This window comes from Eurosta solidaginis, chromosome 4 (genome assembly GCF_040869045.1).
Source record: "Eurosta solidaginis isolate ZX-2024a chromosome 4, ASM4086904v1, whole genome shotgun sequence".
In the NCBI taxonomy this organism is placed as follows: domain Eukaryota; kingdom Metazoa; phylum Arthropoda; class Insecta; order Diptera; family Tephritidae; genus Eurosta; species Eurosta solidaginis.
Genome location: NC_090322.1, coordinates 92,828,642 through 92,848,527, shown reverse-complemented (window position 1 = coordinate 92,848,527; position 19,886 = coordinate 92,828,642). Strand labels below are relative to the sequence as shown.

Sequence of the window (19,886 nt, the reverse complement as noted above, 5' to 3'; positions counted from 1 at the left end):
ACAGGAGAAGACACCCAGGTTCTAGGAGCAGTACCATGTGAAGTCGCAATTGGAAACATCACGGTAGTACACAATTTTATAGTGGCAGAGATTGTTGATGAAATCATAATTGGAGTGGACTTCTTAATAGCCCAAGGCATCAAGATCGACATGCAAAGCAAGACGATGCGATATAAGAACATGGATGTGCCACTTAATTTCGGCTATGAGAGAGACTACAGCAGTAAACGAGTGCTGGTGGAACCGAGTCAGCAAATGCCACCAAAATCAGAAGCAGTCACCTGAGCAAAGGTTGATGGAGATTGTGGGACAAACTAATTGTGGGTTGTCGAGGCAGCAAACAAATCAACACCGAACATACTTGTAGGAAAACCCTGGCTATGACAAAACAAGATGGACGTATTCCGGTAAGAGTACTCAATGAGTTCAAGTCACCACTCGAACTGACCAAAGGAGCTATTTTGAGAAGATGCCAAGAGGCTGAAGTAGTTATTAACTGTGAACAGCTGTGTAAGGTAACCCTTATGGTAAGTGTTGCTTGAACATAAAGTCAAGTAATGCTTATTAAACACAACCAACATTCACAATGTGGGTTACCTGTCAAAATGAAAGAAGCCAGATTTTACGCGTATTCAACCCAACAGGATGTATATCGTGATAACTAAAACTAATTTAATATATTAGTATATAGTCAGTGCTACTTTTCGTTATAATTTATATAATGTTTTAATAAAATATATACAAGTGAATACGTTTTAAATAAACCGGTGTCCGAACAATTTATTACAAGTAGAAACTACGTGCGTGCGAAAGTAGTGCAAGCAATTGCACAATTTAAATATGCAAGCCGCATTCTAGCCAACACATGGCGATAATCCATGCACCACAATGGACAGATGCATGACCACGATGGTCATCTAACATGGCGACCGTGACCATGCCTGCGGAAAATGCGAAAAAATGGCTCCTGGGAGGTGGGGAAACCCCCCAGAATAAAATATAAAATAAATTTTAAAGAAAAAAATATGTGCGTGGTTGTTGTGAAAAATGTGCGGTGGTGGTTGTGATAAAACAAGAAAATATATGCAAAAAAAAAATACATAAAAATACAAAAAAAAAAAATGCAAAAAGAAATTTACATGAAGTGATCTATAATTTCGAACTATAAAGCCAAAGAAACCACAAAAAATTATAAGATTTCAAAAAATACAAAAATATATAAAATTTCAAAAAAAAGATACAAAAAAAATTATATCTAAAATTAAAAAAAGACTACAAAAAAAGATTAGAAAATTACAAAAAGACTACAACAAAAAATTTTTATAAAATTTAAAGCCACAAAATTACAAACATTTCAAATACTACAAAAATATATAAAACTTCGAAAGACAAACTACAAAAATTAATACAATTTCCAACAAAGCAAAACCAAGAATTTATAAAATGTCAAAAATTAACTTTTAAACGGTAAATAAAAACCAAATTTAAAAGTAAAAGAGGACTTTTACAAAAAGAAATCTATGAACAAAAGTTGCGGTGGTACATGCATAAATACATATATATGAAGAAAATGTATACTTATACGATACTAAAAATACGACCACCTGTGACGCCTTTCCAACCACCGTTAATAGCTGTAAAATATAAAACACGCCATTTACTCCACTAGCGCCATTTACTCATCTTACTCATCATCCTAAAATTCATAAAAAAAAAAAATTCGAGAAAAAACTTAGAAGGAGAGAACGAGAGCCAAAGAAGGGGAAACCTACATGGTAACAGCGGCAGCACCGCGCATGGCAGCAATGAAAGGCAAAAAAACCAGCAACAGCTCATAACAGCAAGCAGAGCAGAAAAAGGGCGGTATACATATATGTAATACTTCTTATTGCTACAAAAAGCTAAGTACATTCCCCAACATCATAGTGCCGATAAATTGCTGTTTACATGTTTTTGTATTTGTATTCAATAATCGAATGTACCTAAATTAAAATTTTTTCTTGTCACATTTATGCTCCTACAATCACAAAAATTGTATATGCTGTCTTGCTTTGATTTCGCTTCCAAAACACATTGCGAGCATTTTCTATTAGCAATATAGGAGTATTACATATATGGCGGTATACCACTTTAATACATACATATATAAAATCTGAAATTCGTACATAAATAGACATTTTGTTTTTCTCAATATACATTTGTACTATAAACGTAGCAATAATTTTTCGTAATACACATGTATACTATGCATGTAGCAACACTTACCATAAGGGCTACCTCATCACATCACAGCAACAAACACAGTATTCGATAATGAATTCTCACCATATGTATTAGTCTTTGGCAAAGCAGCTAATTTACCAAATGAACTGCAACCCGATAAAATAGACCCGATTTACAACATAGAAAACTCTTCGAAAGAAGTTAAATTTCGTTTCGTGTTCTATTTATAGAACTACAACGAATTAACCAATGTTGTCTATTTGTATAAGTTTTTAAGCGGGGATTACCCTTTTTCACGTAGGAGTGCGGGTTCAAATCCCACTCCCGGGAGAAAACGCTTTAAACAGATTTACAAGGTATAATCGAACCAGCTGTCGCCTTGTCCGTCCTGATGTCATGCTGTTTAAATTTTTCCCATATTATTAAATAAATTAAAATTTGCTTCAAATAAATGTTTTCATACACTTAAAGCAATAAAGGTAATCCCCGCTTAAAAACTCATACAAATAGACAACATTGGTTGTTGTTGTTGTTGTTGTAGCGATTAGGTTACTTCCCGACGGCTTTGGGGAGTGTTATCTATGTGATGGTCCTTTATCGGATACAGATCCGATACGCTCCGGTAACAGCACCATTAAGGTGCTGGCCCGACCATCTCGGGAACGATTTATATGGCCACATTAAACCTTCAGGCCATCCCTCCCTCCCCACCCCCAAGTTCCATGAGGAGCTTGGGGTCGCCAGAGCCTCGTCTGTTAGTGAAACGGGATTCGTTGTCGTTGTTAATTCGTTGTAGTTCTATAAATAGAACAAAAACAACACCAAGTTTCTTTGAAAACCGCCTTACCAACGCATAACTTTACCATATGATACCATACGAAGTATGGACCATGAATAAAGAAAATATGCAAAGAGGGCAATTGGGATAAGGTTTACAACAACTAAGGCATGACGTGGTTGAATGCGTTTGTAACACTTCAACCATCGTAGGAGTGCGGGTTCAAATCCCACTCCCGGGAGAAAAGGCTTTGAAGAGATTTACTATAATCGAAACAGCTGTCGCCTTGTCCGTCCTGATGTCACGTTGTTTAAATTTTTCCCAAATTATTAAATAAATTTAAGTCCTATTGTAGAATTAGACTTTAGAATTTAATTCTTAAATTAGATTTAAAAATATATGTAGATTGAAAATTTAAAAAAAGACTGTTAAACCTACTTAAGATAAGAAATTGCATCACTTTTGGGACACAAGAATTTGGCCAATTCTTCTTTTCCAAAGGGGGATAATATAAGGTAACCCTATGGTAAGTGTCGCTTGACCATAAAGTCAAGCAATACTTATTAAACACAACCAATATTCACAATGAGGGTTACCTGTCAAAATGAAGAGCTAGATTTTACGCGCATTCAACTCGACCGGACGTATATCACGATAGCTAAAACTAATTTAAATATTAGTATATAGTCAGTGCTACCTTTCATTATAATTTATATAATATTTTAATAAAATATATACAAGTGTATACGTTTTAAATAAACCGGTGTCCGAACAATTTGTTACAAGTAGAAACTAGGCGCGTGCGAAAGTAGTGCAAGTAATTGCACAATTTAAATAGGCAAGCCGCATTCTAGCCAACATATGGTGATAATCCATGTTCACCACAATGGACATATGCATGACCACGATGGTAATCTTACAGCTCCAGGAACACATTTCAACTAGTAATAGTGATCTTTCAAATGACATCACGGCATGGACGGAGGGGTTAGTGGAAATCTATCAGCGTATGGCAAAACAACTGCTCCTAAAGTACGCGGATATATTTGACCAAGATGACCGCACCAACGTTGTGAAACATCAAATTGACACTGCAGATTTGAGGCCGATTCGTTAGGCTCCATGTGCACTGGCTTTCCACACTTAAACCATTTGACGGCGCCATCGGTTTTCTGCTGCGTTCCTTTTGATGCTTCCAAAATTGTGTCTGCCCAATCTGGCCTTTCCACTTCCACGTGATGAGCTTTGTATGCGGGCTTACTCAAAAGTGACGCCGTTTCCTGAGTCAGTGCATGGGATGCCGTTTCAGAAAATGTTAGCTTTGGGTTTGCGTATGTAGCTCGCTTCGTTTCCACGCCCGTACGCCATTTATAAAACTCTGGATTTTTACCCTCTCGGTGTATTCACAGGTGCATCCGCATTTGCCAAATGAGCCAACCTTTCAACATCCGAAGCAAACTCTTGCAGTTTTGCAAACTATTTAGTATATCTGTTTTCTGTGTTCGCTTCCGTATCGTCGTTCTACAGCAGCCATCAATGCTCCATACCTGTTGCATTCGTACTCTGGGATGGTGTGTGAGATCTCAGCAGCTGGTCCTTCTAAAGCCACGAACAACGCACCAACTTTATCTTCGGCATTCCAGTTGTTCGCTGCTGACGTCTTCTCAAATTGGAGCGTAAATACCTGGAAAGAACGCTACCATCAAACGTTGGAGATTTTACCTTCACAGTAGACGTTGCAGTGATTGGGCGGTTCAATTGTAACTCCTGAATCCGATCTTTCAAAGAATCCATCTCGGCCTCCATTTTATCTTGCTGTTCACTAAAAGCCTCCAGCTGCGATGAGAATTTTTTCTTGTGCCTTCAGCTTTGTTGAGATACGATCTTCTTGTGCTTCGAGCTGTGATGTTATGTGTGCCTATTGTTCTTTTAATTGTTCTGCAGTTTGTGACGCCATGTGTGTTTTCTGTTCTTCCATCTTGGATGTTATACGGTTCGCCTGGGATTCCAGTTGTGCTTTCATCTTGGATGTAATACGTGTCTCCTGTGATTCCAGTTGGGATGCTATACTTGTCTTCGGGTTTTCCAGTTGAAATGACATTTCGTTTGATATTTGTGACGACATTTGCTTCAACACTGCTAGTATCGCGTTAGTGTCAATACTTGTGGATTCGGAGTCTCTATCTTCTCCTCCATTTGAGTCGCTGATTCTTCCAAATCAGGATAAAAGACATACTCGTCCACATTAATTCCTTACAACTCCATTACCTCTCGTAGCCTTGCTTGAAGTTCGATCTTATTGCCATTTGTATTCAATCCACGGTTCTCAAACTCCTTTTTCAGTTGCTGGATCCTTAATTCACTTAACTTTGCCATGTCCAAGTTGTATTCGAAATCTTCAGAATTTATTGAATAATTCCTCTTCTGACAACAATTCTCACGAATTTAGCGAAACTCCGCTTATTTTACACCTTCTACTAACGTTCGTATCGCTAAATTGTGGAATAAATAACTCCAATATTCTATTATGCAAAATGGTCTTTATTAGACTACTTTGGAAGTATTTCGCAATAACACTTACACTTCGCAACCATTAGCGTGCTTAAGTCAAACTGATTACTGAACTACTCAGCTTTCGCTGCCGTTATACTATGTTTTCTCGTCCACCCAATTCTCGTAAGGTCTAGTAACTTCTCGAAATTCATACTTGGGTACCATCCATATATGTACATGTATTTTGTAGGTTGTATCCACGTGTGTATATGTGAGTACTACTTCTGCCGATGATGACATGCGTTTGTGAGTATCTCTCTGCTGCCTTGTATATATGTGAGTAAATGATGATTGATTTGATGTACACAATAGTGACAGCTTACTTTATTGCTGTTGTGACTTTATTTACTTAGTATCAGATTAGTGATGTGAATCAATTAGTGATGCTTATATTCGTTACAATATATACATAGAGTAGAGTATAGTAGAGTACTATACGGCCTATGCAGTATTTCGACCTAAAATCGAAAACGTTTTTGGGTCGTTTTTATACTCAGTTGAGTTGTACAGGTATAAAGGAATCGAAATAGCTATAGACTTCTATTTATCAAAATCATCAGTAATTAAATATTTAATTAAATTAAATTAAATTAAATTATATTTGAGTGCTAAACGACTTTCGACACTGTAAATCATCAGTATAGAAAAAAAATTTGATTGAGCCATGTCCGTCCGTCCGTTAACACGATAACTTGAGTAAATTTTGAGGTATATTGATGAAATTTGGTACGTAGGTTCCTGGCGACTCATCTCAGAACGCTATTTAAAATGAACGATATCGGACTATAACCACGCCCACTTTTTCGATATCGGAAATTTCGAAAAATCGAAAAAGTGCGACAATTCACTACCAAAGATGGATAAAGCGATGAAACTTGGTAGGTGAGTTGAACTTATGACGCAGAATAGAAAATTAGTAAGATTTTGGACAATGGGCGAGGCACCGCCCACTTTTAAAAGAAGGTAATTTAAAAGTTTTGCAAGCTGTAATTTGGCAGTCGTTGTAGATATCATGATGAAATTTGGCAAGACCGTTACTCCTATTACTATATGCATGCTTAATAAAAATTAGCAAAATCGGAGAAAGATCACGCCCACTTAAAAAAATTTTTTTTTAAGCCAAATTTTAATAAAAAGTTAATATCTTTACAGTATATAAGTAAATTATGTCAACATTCAACTCCAGTAATGATATGGTGCAACAAAATACCAAAATAAAAGAAAATTTCAAAATGGGCGTGGCTCCGCCCTTTTCCATTTAATTAGTCTATAATACTTTTAATGCCATAAGTCGAACAAAAATTTACCAATCCTTGTGAAATTTGGTAGGGGCATAGATTCTGTGACGATAACTGTTTTCTTTGAAAATGGGCGAAGTCGGTTGAAGCCACGCCCAGTTTTTATACACAGTCGACCGTCTGTCCTTCCGCTCGGCCGTTAATACGATAACTTTAGCAAACATCGATACATCTTTACTAAACTTAGTTCACGTACTTATCTGAACTCACTTTATCTTGGTATAAAAAATGGCCAAATCCGACTATGACCACGCCCACTTTTTCAATATCGAAAATTACGAAAAATGAAAAAAATGCCATAATTCTATACCAAATACGAAAAAAGGGATGAAACATGGTAATTGGATTGGTTTACATATTGACGCAAAATATAACTTTAGAAAAAACCTTTGTAAAATGGGTGTGATACCTACCATATTAAGTAGAAGAAAATGAAAAAGTTCTGCAGGGCGAAATCAAAAGCCCTTGGAATCTTGGCAGGAATACTGTTCGTCGTATTACATATATAAATAAATTAGCGGTACCCGACAGATGATTTTCTGCGTCACCCTGGTCCACATTTTGGTCGATATCTCGAAAACGCCTTCACATATACAACTACCACGACTCCCTTTTAAAACCCTCATTACTACCTTTAATTTGATGCCCATATCGTACAAACACATTATAGAGTCACCCCTGGTCCACCTTTATGGCGATATCTCGAAAAGGCGTCCACCTCTAGAACAAGAGCCACTCCTTTTTAAAATACTCATTATCACCTTTCGTTTGATACCCATATTGTACAAACGCATTCTAGAGTCAACCCGGGTCCACCTTTATAACGATATCTCGACAAGGCGTCCACCTATAGAACTAAGGCCCACTCCCTTATAAAATACTCATTAACACCTTTCTTTTGATACCCATATTGTACAAACGCATTCTAGAGTCACCCCTGGTCCACCTTTATGGCGATATCTCGAAAAGGCGTCCACTTCTAGAACAAGGGCCACTCCTTTTTAAAATACTCATTATCACCTTTCGTTTGATACCCATATTGTACAAACGCATTCTAGAGTCAACCGTGGTCCACCTTTATAACGATATATCCCTAAATGGCGTCCACCTATAGAACTATGGCCCACTCCCTCTTAAAATACTCTTTAATACCTTCCATTTGGTACACATGTTATACAAACACATTCCAGGGTTACCCGATTCATTTTCCTACATGGTGATTTTCCCTTATTTTGTCTCCATATCTCTCAGCTGAGTATGTTATATTCGGTTTCACCCAAACTTAGCCTTCCTTACTTGTTTTTTTTTCGTCTAATATACAACGTGACATTTTCCAATTCAATCAAGTTGCATTTAAATAATAATAAACTAAGTTGAAATAAAAGATAATATAATAAAATAAAATAAGAAATATCAAAATAAATTAGCATAAAAGACAATATACAAATTTTAATGTTATATCTTTGTAACAAATTTATTTATTTTTTGTTCAGTATAGTACAGGTATCTACTGAGGATCTACAAGCGTGAAATTTGCAGGGCGAAGAGAATCTCATGGAAAAGTTTCTGTACGGACATAGAGTGCTCCAGCGAAACAGCACGGTTGAGAAAAGTCCTAGCAAGGGGAAATATAGTCCAGGGACTGATAAAGAAAGAAAACGGGGAATGGTCACGTAATAGTGAGGAATCCCTTGAGGTGCTTCTCGATACACATTTCCCATCGGGAGATGGTTCAGAAGAGCCAGCATACAGCACTCACACTTGGATCACGGAGCGGGTAATGTCGGGCTTGGTGACCGATACCAAGATCGAATGGGAAGTGAAGACGTTTTCTAAGTTTAAATCGCCGGGCACATATGGTATATTCCCGGGAATGCTACAAGTTTCAAGTAGGGCGGTCGTGGAATGGCTTAAAATAATATTCTATGGGTGCATAAGACTGAATCATGTACCACACTATTGGGGAACTGCTCGTGTATCTTTCCTACCAAAGGCGTGGAAGATCGGCCACGTGTATCCCAAAGATTATAGACCCGTTAGCTTAACATCATTTCTGCTCAAAACTTTTGAGAGGCTGATATATGCGTACATAAAGTCCAACGTGGATCAAAAGCTGCTCTCCACAACACAATATGCGTACACCAAAGACAAGTCGGTAGATACCGCATTGCATAGGGTGGTATAGAGAAAGCCCTGGAATATAAGGAAATGCTCTAGGCGTCTTCTTAGACATTGCCGCGGCTTTCAATAATGTTTCTAAATGGGCGATTATGGATGGTCTTAATTATATTAAAGTACATCCAGCCTTAACCAGATGGATCGGCTGCATGTTAAATTGCAGGAAGATTACATCACAATGGGGATTGTACGAGGCCACGAAACCAGGGGAACGCCGCAGGGAGGGGTGCTATCACTTCTGCTGTGTACGCTGGTCATCAACCAACTGCTCAGGCGATTTCATAAGGGACCCGTAAAACTTACGGCTTACGCGGATGACGTTGAAATTGTCATTAGTGGAAAGTGCCTTCCAACGATTAGCCCTTTGATGGATCGGGCGCTTCGGGATATTCATACCTGGGCATCAAATGTCGGTTTGAAAGTCAACGCGAATAAGACGGAAAAGGTCTTTTTTACAGAGAGGTGCAAGGTCCCAAATTGGATCAGACCCAAGTTAGGAGGGGTGACCCCACAGGAGAAACCTTGCGCAAAGTATCTAGGAATCATCCTAGACAGTAAGCTGCCATGGAAACTCAACGTGGGGGAGAGGGTGAAGAAGGCTTCAACGGCACTTTATGCATGTAAAAGAATGCTCGGGTGTACGTGGGGCTTATCGCCCTCTCTTTCTCATTGGGTTTTTACAGCGATTGTAAGCCCTATCCTATACTATGGAGTTCTTGTTTGGTGGAAGGCCACACAAAAGGCAACCTACCTAAAAAAACCAGACGGAGTATGTAGACTATCAATGCTTAGCATTACGGGAGCCCTGAAAACAAACCTGTATGCCATTCTGCACATTCCACCTGTAGACCTCGTAGCAAAGAACATAGCGTTAACAACTGCAACCAGGCTCGGTGCCTCGGGGCAGATTGAGCTCCGACCATACGGCCATAGTAGTATAGCGTCATCAATCACAAGACGAACATACCACCTGATTCCCTATCTGCGCTTCGAGAGCGATCTTAAGACCACAATAGATGTGCACGGTTGGCGCAAGGGTGCTCAAATGGCGGACGAGGCGATACATGTGTACACAGATGGTTCCAAAGTAGTGGAAGGAGTAGGGTCTGCGGTATACTGTGCTGATCCGGAAATAAACAGATCCTACAGGCTTCCGGATTACTGTAGCGTTTTCCCAGCGGAAATAGTAGCCGTAACCAAAGCAGTAGAAGCCCTGGAAGAAAATAGCCCAAGCTGCAATCATGCTAACTTTTATATTGACAGTCAAGCAGCAATTAAGGCAATAATCTCGCATAGCACAGCATCTAAATGCGTGTTAGAGTGTAAGCAGTCCCTGGAGAAAATCGGGACAGGGAGAAGCATACATCTATATTAGGTCCTAGGGCATATGGGAATAGATGGGAATGAAAAAGCGGATGAACTATCTAAAAAGGGCGCATCCCTTGAAGCTTGCTCCGTAGACGTCCCAAGGTCTTACAACCTTAGACTAACAAAGTTGCTTCTATCATTAAAAAGAGAGGACTGCAGACTCATAACGGGTATTCTGACTGGAAACTGCCTTCTGGCGTCACATGCCTTTAAATTAGGATTGGTCAGTGATAGCAGATGTAGGAAGTGCGGGCTGAAGGAGGAAACGATGAAGCAAGTTTTATGCTCTTGCCCTGAGCTTGCCAGGCTAAGACTCCAGCTGTTAGGAGTGATACAGCTGTCAGATCTAGAAGCAGCAAGTGGCTTAAATCCTAGGAAGCTTCTAGTATTTGCCAAGAGGAGGGAGTTATTTTATAACAAAGGTCCTGGTTTTTGATAGGGGTTTTCAGTTTAGTCGTTAAAACAAACTTTTGGTAACACTGCGGACTTATTCAGTCTATGTGAGGTCCTCATGGACCGGCAAGTTCAACCTAACCTAACCTTGTTCAGTATAAGACGTGCTATATCTAAAATGAGCATAAAATCTGGAAATACAAAAAACATTTGGACAAATTTGCAATTAATTGTTATACATATAGTGAGTTTGAACAAAAGTTAACTCATTATATGTGATTTCTTGTTTTTTGAAAGCACCTAAAATAAAAAACAAAGAATCTGTTAAATAAAGACCTATGCATTTAGGTGTAAGTAAAATTTGTCCAAAAAATGGGCTGGTTAAAATATTAATTCTCTTTGAAGTTTTTTTGTGCGCTAACAATTATTTTGGAAAAATTTTTTAAGGATTTTGGTACAGACCAATATAGGTAAGTGGCAACAATGGGGAAACAATATTTTATTCGAACTGAAAATGAGCGAGGGATCAGTTCTCTCACCGTTTGGCGCTTTCGGAGATGTATGTAGGTGAAACATTTGAGCAACACGACTATGCAGCTTTTCGAATTTCGAATTCGGCGGGGTTAGGTACATAATATGTAGGTTTGTGTCTTAGAGCACTAACATAATTGGTCCTACAGATGGCGCACTTTTGTGCACGAAAGTAAATTTCGATATTTGCAGTGATTGTTCGGATTTACAAAAAACTTTTGCTATTAAGCATAAACAAATAGAGTAATATTTGTTAACAAAAATAGGCCTATGCACTGCGGCTGATCCATGCAAATCGATTCATATAACTTTTATATGATTTTACGTATGCTAAGTATGCGAAACAGCCTGTCAATTGATTGAATGAATTTTTGTTAGCGTATTAATATATAGATAGTAGAGTAATATACGGCCTATGCAATATTTCGACCTAAAATCGAAAACGTTTTTGGGTCGTTTTTTTTCGTTTAATATACAACGTGAAATTTTCCGATTCAGCCAAGCCGTTTTTTTTTTCGTATTGAAAATTTATAAAGTAGGGCCACGTGTACAGTTTCAACTTTTGTGAAGTTTTTCAGCCAAAAATTTTACATTTTCGAATTAATGTAATGGGTATATTATAATCGAACAAAGCAAACCTAATAATATATACTGGTATCGCCTGTGGTCGAAATTCGACCAACTTGTATTTTTTCAACTCAGTATATGCACCCAGTGTTGCGGGTAGTGCAATAATGCGTTAATAGTTAAGCAGTGAGTGGAAATATAGCAAACTGGTCTAACTTACTTAAATTTTTCATTAAGACGTTGTAATTTTTATTTTATTTTCTTAAATTTTCTACAAAATTTTAAATGTAATTATAACCTTTTGGTATGGAGCTCCTTAACCAAAAATATAAAAAATATGTAAAATCAAAAGAAATTGACATAGAATTAAGGTGAAATTACTTGACAAAACAAAAACATTGAAATTATTCACGCAAACATATTTACTAAAAAAAAAATTGGTTTCATAATTTTAAGCGACATAAACAAATTAGTATTATGGGAACTAAGCATCCGATTAATGGGCATATAATTAAACAAAGGTAGCCTAATAATAAATATCGTGGGTAATATACTGCCTATGCAATATTTCGACCTAAAATCGAAAACGGTTTTGGGTCGTTTTTTTCGTTTAATATACAACGTGAAATTTTCCGATTCAATCAAATTGCATTTAAATAATAATAAACAAAGTTGAAATAAAAAATAATATAATAAAATAAAATAAGAAATATCAAAATAAATTAGCATAAAATACATTATACAAATTTTAATGTAATATCTTTGTAACAAGTTTAATATACAACGTGATAAAAGATAATATAATAAAATAAAATAAGAAATATCAAAATAAATTAGCATAAAAGGCAATATACAATTTTAATGTAATATCTTTGTAGCAAATTTATTTATTTTTTGTTCGCTATAAGACGTGCTATTACTAAAATGAGCATAAAATCTGGAAATGCAAAAAACATTTGGGTCAAATTTGCAATTAATTGTTATAAATAAATAAATTTAGTGAGTTTGAACAAAAGTTGACTCATTATTTCTGATTTCATTTTTTTAAAGCACCTTAAATTAAAAACAAAGAATCTGTTAAATAAAGACCTATGCTTTTACGTCTAAGTAAAATTTGTCCAAAAAAATAGGCCGGTTAAGTTATTACTTCTCTTTAAAGTTTTTTTGTGCGCTAACAATTATTTTAGAACAATTTTTTAAGGATTTTGGTACAGACCAAAATAGGTAATAGGCAACAATGGGAAACAATATTTTATTTGAACTGAAAATGAGTGAAGCATTAGTTCTCTCACCGTTTGGCGGGTACGAATATATACATTTGTAGAAATGAAACATTTGAGCAATGTACTCAGGGGGGTTTGTGAATATAATGCGTCCTACAGATGGCAATTTCGATAGTTGCACAGATTTTCGAATTTACAAAAAACTTTTTCTATTAATTATAAAAAAATAGAGTAATATTTGTTAACAAAGATAGGCCTAGGCACTGCGGCTGATCAATACGAATCGATTCATATAACTTTTATATGATTTTACGTATGCTAAGTATGCGAAACAGCCTGTCAATTGATGGTATGGAAATTTTGTTAGCGTATTAATATAGTATAATATATAGTAGAGTAATATACGGCCTATGGAATATTTCGACCTAAAATCGAAAACATTTTTGGGTCGTTTTTTTTCGTTTAATATACAACGTGAAATTTTCCAATTCAATCAAGCTGCATTTAAATAATAATAAACTAAGTTGAAATAAAAGATAATATAATAAAATAAAATAAGAAATATCAAAATAAATTAGCATAAAAGACAATATACAAATTTTAATGTAATATCTTTGTAGCAAATTTATTTATTTTTTGTTCACTATAAGACGTGCTATATCTAAAATGAGCATAAAATCTGGAAATGCAAAAAACATTTGGGTCAAATTTGCAATTAATTGTTATAAATAAATAAACTTAGTGAGTTTGAACAAAAGTTGACTCATTATTTCTGATTTCATTTTTTTAAAGCACCTAAAATAAAAAGCAAAGAATCTGTTAAATAAAGACCTATGCTTTTACGTGTAAGTAAAATTTGTCCAAAAAAATAGGCCGGTTAAGCTATTACTTCTCTTAAAAGTTTTTTTGTGCGCTAATAATTATTATTTTAAAACAATTTTTTAAGGATTTTGGTACAAACCAATATAGGTAATTGGAAACAATGGGAAACAATATTTTATTTCAACAGAAAATGAACGAAGCAGTAGTTCTCTCACCGTTTGGCGTGTACAAATATATACATATGTAGGGATGAAACATTTGAGCAACGCAACAATTGAGAATTTTGAGCTATGTACTCAGGGGGGTTTGTGAACATAATGCGTCCTGCAGATGGCAATTTCGATAGTTGCACAGATTTTCGAATTTACAAAAAACTTTTTCTATTAATTATAAACAAATAGAGTAATATTTGTTAACAAAAATAGGCATATGCACTGCGGCTGATCAATACGAATCGATTCATATAACTTTTATATGATTCTACGTATGCTGAGTATGCGAAACAGCCTGTCAATTGAATTTGGTAGCGTATTCATATATAGATAGTGGATAATATACTGCCTATGCAATATTTCGACCTAAAATCGAAAACGTTTTTGGTAAGTTTTTTTTTCCGTTTAATATACAACGTGATATTTTCCGATTCAATCAAATTGCATTTAAATAATAATGAGCTAAGTTGAAATAAAAGATAATATAATAAAATAAAATAAGAAATATCAAAATAAATTAGCATAAAAGACAATATACAAATTTTAATGTAATATCTTTGTAGCAAATTTAATATACAACGTGATAAAAGATAATATAATAAAATAAAATAAGAAATATCAAAATAAATTAGCATAAACGACAATATACAAATTTTTATATAATATTTTGTAGCAAATTTATTTATTTTTTGTTCGCTATAAGACGTGCTATATCTAAAATGACCATAAAATCTGGAAATGCAAAAAACATTTGGGTCAAATTTGCAATTAATTGTTATAAATAAATAAATTTAGTGAGTTTGAACAAAAGTTTACTCATTATTTCTGATTTCATTTTTTTAAAGCAACTAAAATGAAAAAACAAGGAATCTGTTAAATAAAGACCTATGCTTTTACGTGTAAGTAAAATTTGTCCAAAAAAATATTTTAGAACAATTTTTTAAGGATTTTGGTACAGACCAATATAGGTAATTGGCAACAATGGGAAACAATATTTTATTTGAACTGAAAATGAGTCAAGTATTAGTTCTCTCACCGTTTGGCGGGTACGAATATATACATATGTAGAGATGAAACATTTGAGCAACGCGACAATGCATTTGAACTGAAAATGAGCGAAGCGTAGTTCTCTCACCGTTTGGCGTGTACAAATATATACATATGTAGAGATGAAAAATTTGAGCAACGCGACAATGCATCATTTGGAGCTTTGTACTCAGGGGGTTTGTGAACATAATGCGTCCTACAAATGGCAATTTCGATAGTTGCACAGATTTTCGAATTTACAAACAACTTTTTCTATTAATTATAAACAAATAGAGTAATATTTGTTAACAAAAATAGGCCTATGCACTGCGGCTGATCAATACGAATCTATTCATATAACTTTTATATGATTTTACGTATGCTAAGTATGCCAAACAGCCTATCAATTGATTGTATGGAAATTTTGTTAGCGTATTAATATTGTTACGAATATTAGCAAAACTAAGGGGTGCTGCTATCTCTAAGCCGATGCTGAACAGTGATATCATGCACATCCATAGATCAGTCATTATGTATCTACATAAACGAAACAATAATTGCGTCTACATATATGTACCATGTACGCATACGAGCAGCGGAGAAACAATGCACAAACACATACATATATCTGAGATACTCCTGAAAGTATGCAATGAGAGAAGCTATAAAATCGTGCAATTGTAGTTACAGCTGAGAAGTTTGAGAGCTGATGGCAACTAGTAAATTCTGGATGCGCCTAGAAGATGCGAACGTAGAAATCAGAGAGTATAAAAGGCAGCAAATGTAGAGGCGCTGGAATTCAGCTTGAGTTGGGCTATCAAGCAGTTATTGATTAAGCACGCAATCTGGTGGAAAATAGTAGAGTTTCATTTGAACTATCAATCAGTTGGTTGTTAAGCAAGCTAGTTGCAAAGTATAAGTCTTATTGTGAAGTACTTTAATAAAGGCCATTTTTCCATTATTCAATATTGGAGTTATTTATTCAACAGTTTATTGATTCGAACTTAGAAGAAGGGCAAATAAGAGGAATTGCAATAAATTCGTTACAATTGGTGCCAGAAGAGGAATTGTTGAATAAATTCCGAAGATAGGGAATACAACTTGAACTTGGCAAAGTTGAGTAAATTGAGGATCCAGCAACTGAAAAAGGACTTGGAGAACCGTGGATTAAATACAACCGGCAATAAGATCGAACTTCAAGCACGGCTACGAGAGGTAATGGAGTCGCAAGGAATTGATGTGGACGAGTTTGTCTTTTATCCTGATGGGGACGAGACAACAACAAAATTGGAGGAGAAAAATGAAATAACGCAGACAATGGCGAACACAGACCTGAACATGATATTGGCTGCAATATCGACACAGATGTCCGAATTGTCATCATGTCATCACAATTGGAATCGCAGGAGACAGGCATAACATCGAAGATTGAAGCACACGAAACGCGTATTTCAGATATGTCGACACAGATTACATTTCAGATGGAAACTCAGCTGAAATCGCAGGAGAACCGTATAACAACGAAGATTGAAGCACAAGAAACGCGTATGTCAGAAATGTCGACAGAGATTGCATCCAAGATGGCATCCCAACTGGAATCGCAGGAGAAACGCATAACATCCAAGATGGAAGAACAAGAGGAGCGCTTATCATTGCAGGTGGCACAAATGTCTTCGCAGTTAGAAGCACAGGAGGCAAAGGTAACGCCAAAGCTGGAAGCGCAGGATGTAAAAATCGCTCAATTTCAGGCAGAAGTCGATTTGAAGGGTCGTATGGAGCAGTTACAACTAAATCGCCCAGCAGTTTCAACGAGTAATCCAAAGGTAAAAACACCATCCTTTGACGGTTCTGTTCCTTTCCAGGTCTTCAAGCTACAGTTTGAGAAGACCTCAGCAGTGAACAACTGGAATGCGGAAGATAAAGTTGCTGCACTGTTCGTGGAATTGAAAGGGCCTGCAGCGGAAATGTTACAGACGATTCCAGAGTACGAACGGAACAGTTATGAAGCATTGATGGCTGCTGTGGAACGACGTTATGGAAGCGAGCATAGAAAACAGATATTCCAAATTGAGTTGCAAGACCGCTACCAAAAAGCAAATGAGACATTGCAGGAGTTTGCCTCAGATATTGAAAGATTGGCTCATCTTGCAAATTCGGACGCACCCGTGGAATACACTGAAAGGGTAAAGATTCAGAGCTTTATAAATGGCATACGAGACGTCGAAACAAAGCGAGCTACATACGCAAACCCTAAGCCAACATTCGCAGAAACGGTGTCACAAGCTCTGATTCAGGAAACAGCGTCGCTTCTGTGTAAGCCAGTTTTCAAAGCACGCCGTGTGGAAGTAGAAAGGCCAGAGTGGGTAGACGCAATAGTGGAGGCGCTGAAAGGATCGCAAAAGCGGAGTGAAAAAGTTATCAAATGTTTCAAATGCGGGAAGCCCGGTCACATTGCACGTGATTGCGATCTTGGTCCTAATAGTTCCAACAATGTGGGTGGCCGTAAACGCAAAGCTGGAGGAGATGAGCAAGAGAGAGTAAGAGGTAGAGATCGAGAGCTAGAACCAGCTATTGAATCTCCTGTGATATCTGTGTCGCAAATTGGAAGGAAATCAAGCAGTCTTACCGTCAGAGGGAATGTGGATGGCAAGGAGCGTGTACTGACTGTAGATACGGGCGCATCTCATTCCTTGATTCGATCTGATTTAGTCAACAGGAGAGTAAAACCGTTACCTGGAGCAAGGTTGCGTACGGTCACGGGCGAGTATAACCAAGTCCATGGAGAAGTGATATGTGAAGTCCTAATTGGTCATGGAAGGTCATGGTTCTACACAAATTCGTTGTGGCGGAGATCGTTGATGAAGTCATATTGGGAGTGGACTTCTTGGTTGACCATGACATCAAGATCGATATGCAGAAAAGGGTGATGCGTTATAAGAACCAGGATATACCACTTAACTTCAGTTTGCAGAAAGGATTCAGTAGTAATCGAGTACTGGTGGAGAAGACTCGACAAAGGCCACGAAAGTCAAAAGAAAAGGTTGATGGATCGAATGGGCCAAATAAAGCGAAATTAAAAGTACCTGCGAGAAAAAGACCGGCATCAACAAACTCTAATGGACGCACTAAAATGACTGAAAGAATTTTTCAGAAAGAATGCAAGGGTGGTTTCAAGCCAGCGCGCACTACTGTGTGAAACGTCCAGACGATAATGATGATGCAAAGTCAATCCGTCAAGTGCAAGCTCTGCGAAGAAGTTCATTGACCAAACAACAGAGTGCGATGAGAACAAAAATTCGGAAGGTTTCTTGGCGGGAGATTTGGTACTGTTAAACAACCCTCACCGGCGGAAAGGTGTTCCAGCCAAATTTCGGTACAGTTGGGAAGGCCCGTACAAGGTTGTGAAGAATATCAGTGATACCATCTACCTCATACAAAGCATTGAGAAACCACGGAATAAAAGAGTGGTACATTTGGAGATGCTAGCGACGTTTAGATCGGGAGATTTGTCTTATCGGGACGATCAGACTTAGGTGGAGGGCAGTGTTACGAATATTAGCAAAACTAAGGGGTGCTGCTATCTCTAAGCCGATGCTAAACAGTGATATCATGCACAGCCATAGATCAATCATTATGTATCTACATAAACGAAACAATAATTGCGTCTACACATATGTACCATGTACGTATACGAGCAGCGGAGAAACAATGCACAAGCACATGCATATATCTGAGATACTCCTGAAAGTATGCAATGAGAGAAGCTATAAAATCGTGCAATTGTAGTTACAGCTGAGAAGTTTGAGAGCTGATGGAAACTGGTAGATTCTGGAAGCGCCTAGAAGATGCGAACGTTGAAATCAGAGAGTATAAAAGGCAGCAAACGTAAAGGCGCAGGAATTCAGTTTGAGTTGAGCTATCAGGCAGTTATTGATTAAGCACGCAATCTGGCGGGCAATAGTAGAGTTTCATTTGAACTATCAATCAGTTGGTTGTTAAGCAAGCTAGTTGCAAAGTATAAGTGTTATTGTGAAGTACTTTAATAAAGGCCATTTTTCCATTATTCAATATTGGATTATTTATTCAACAGTTTAGTGATTCGAACTTAGCAGAAGGGCAAATAAGAGGAATTGCAATAAATTCGTTAAAATATATAGATAGTGGGTAATAAACTGCCTATGCAATATTTCGACCCAAAATCCAAAACGTTTTTGGGTCGTTTTTTTTCGTTTAACATACAACGTGAAATTTTCCGATTCAATCAAATTGCATTTAAATAATAATAAACTAAGTTAAAATAAAAGATAATATAATAAAATAAAATAAGAAATATCAAAATAAATTAGCATAAAAGACAATATACAAATTTTAATGTAATATCTTTGTAGCAAATTTAATATACAACGTGATAAAAGATAATATAATAAAATACAAAAGAAATATCAAAATAAATTACAATATACAATATACAAATTTTAATGTTATATTTTTGTAACTTTTTTGTTCAGTATAAGACGTACTTTATTTAAAATGAGGATAAAATCTGCAAATGCAAAAACATTCTCGGGAAAATTTGCCATTAATTGTTATAAATAAATAAATTTAGTGAGTTTGAACAAAAGTTTACTCGTTATTTCTGATTTCATTTTTTTAAAGCAACTAAAATGAAAAACAAAGAATCTGTTAAATAAACACCTATGCTTTTACGTGTAAG

General features: G+C 36.4%; 1 protein-coding gene across 1 annotated transcript in view; it reads left to right on the top strand.

The window, feature by feature from the left end:
- Rbcn-3A (Rabconnectin-3A) overlaps nucleotides 1-19,886 on the top strand; it is a 2,573,828-nt gene that overhangs the window by 1,016,634 nt on the left and 1,537,308 nt on the right. The gene's annotated exons all lie outside the window — the stretch shown is intronic.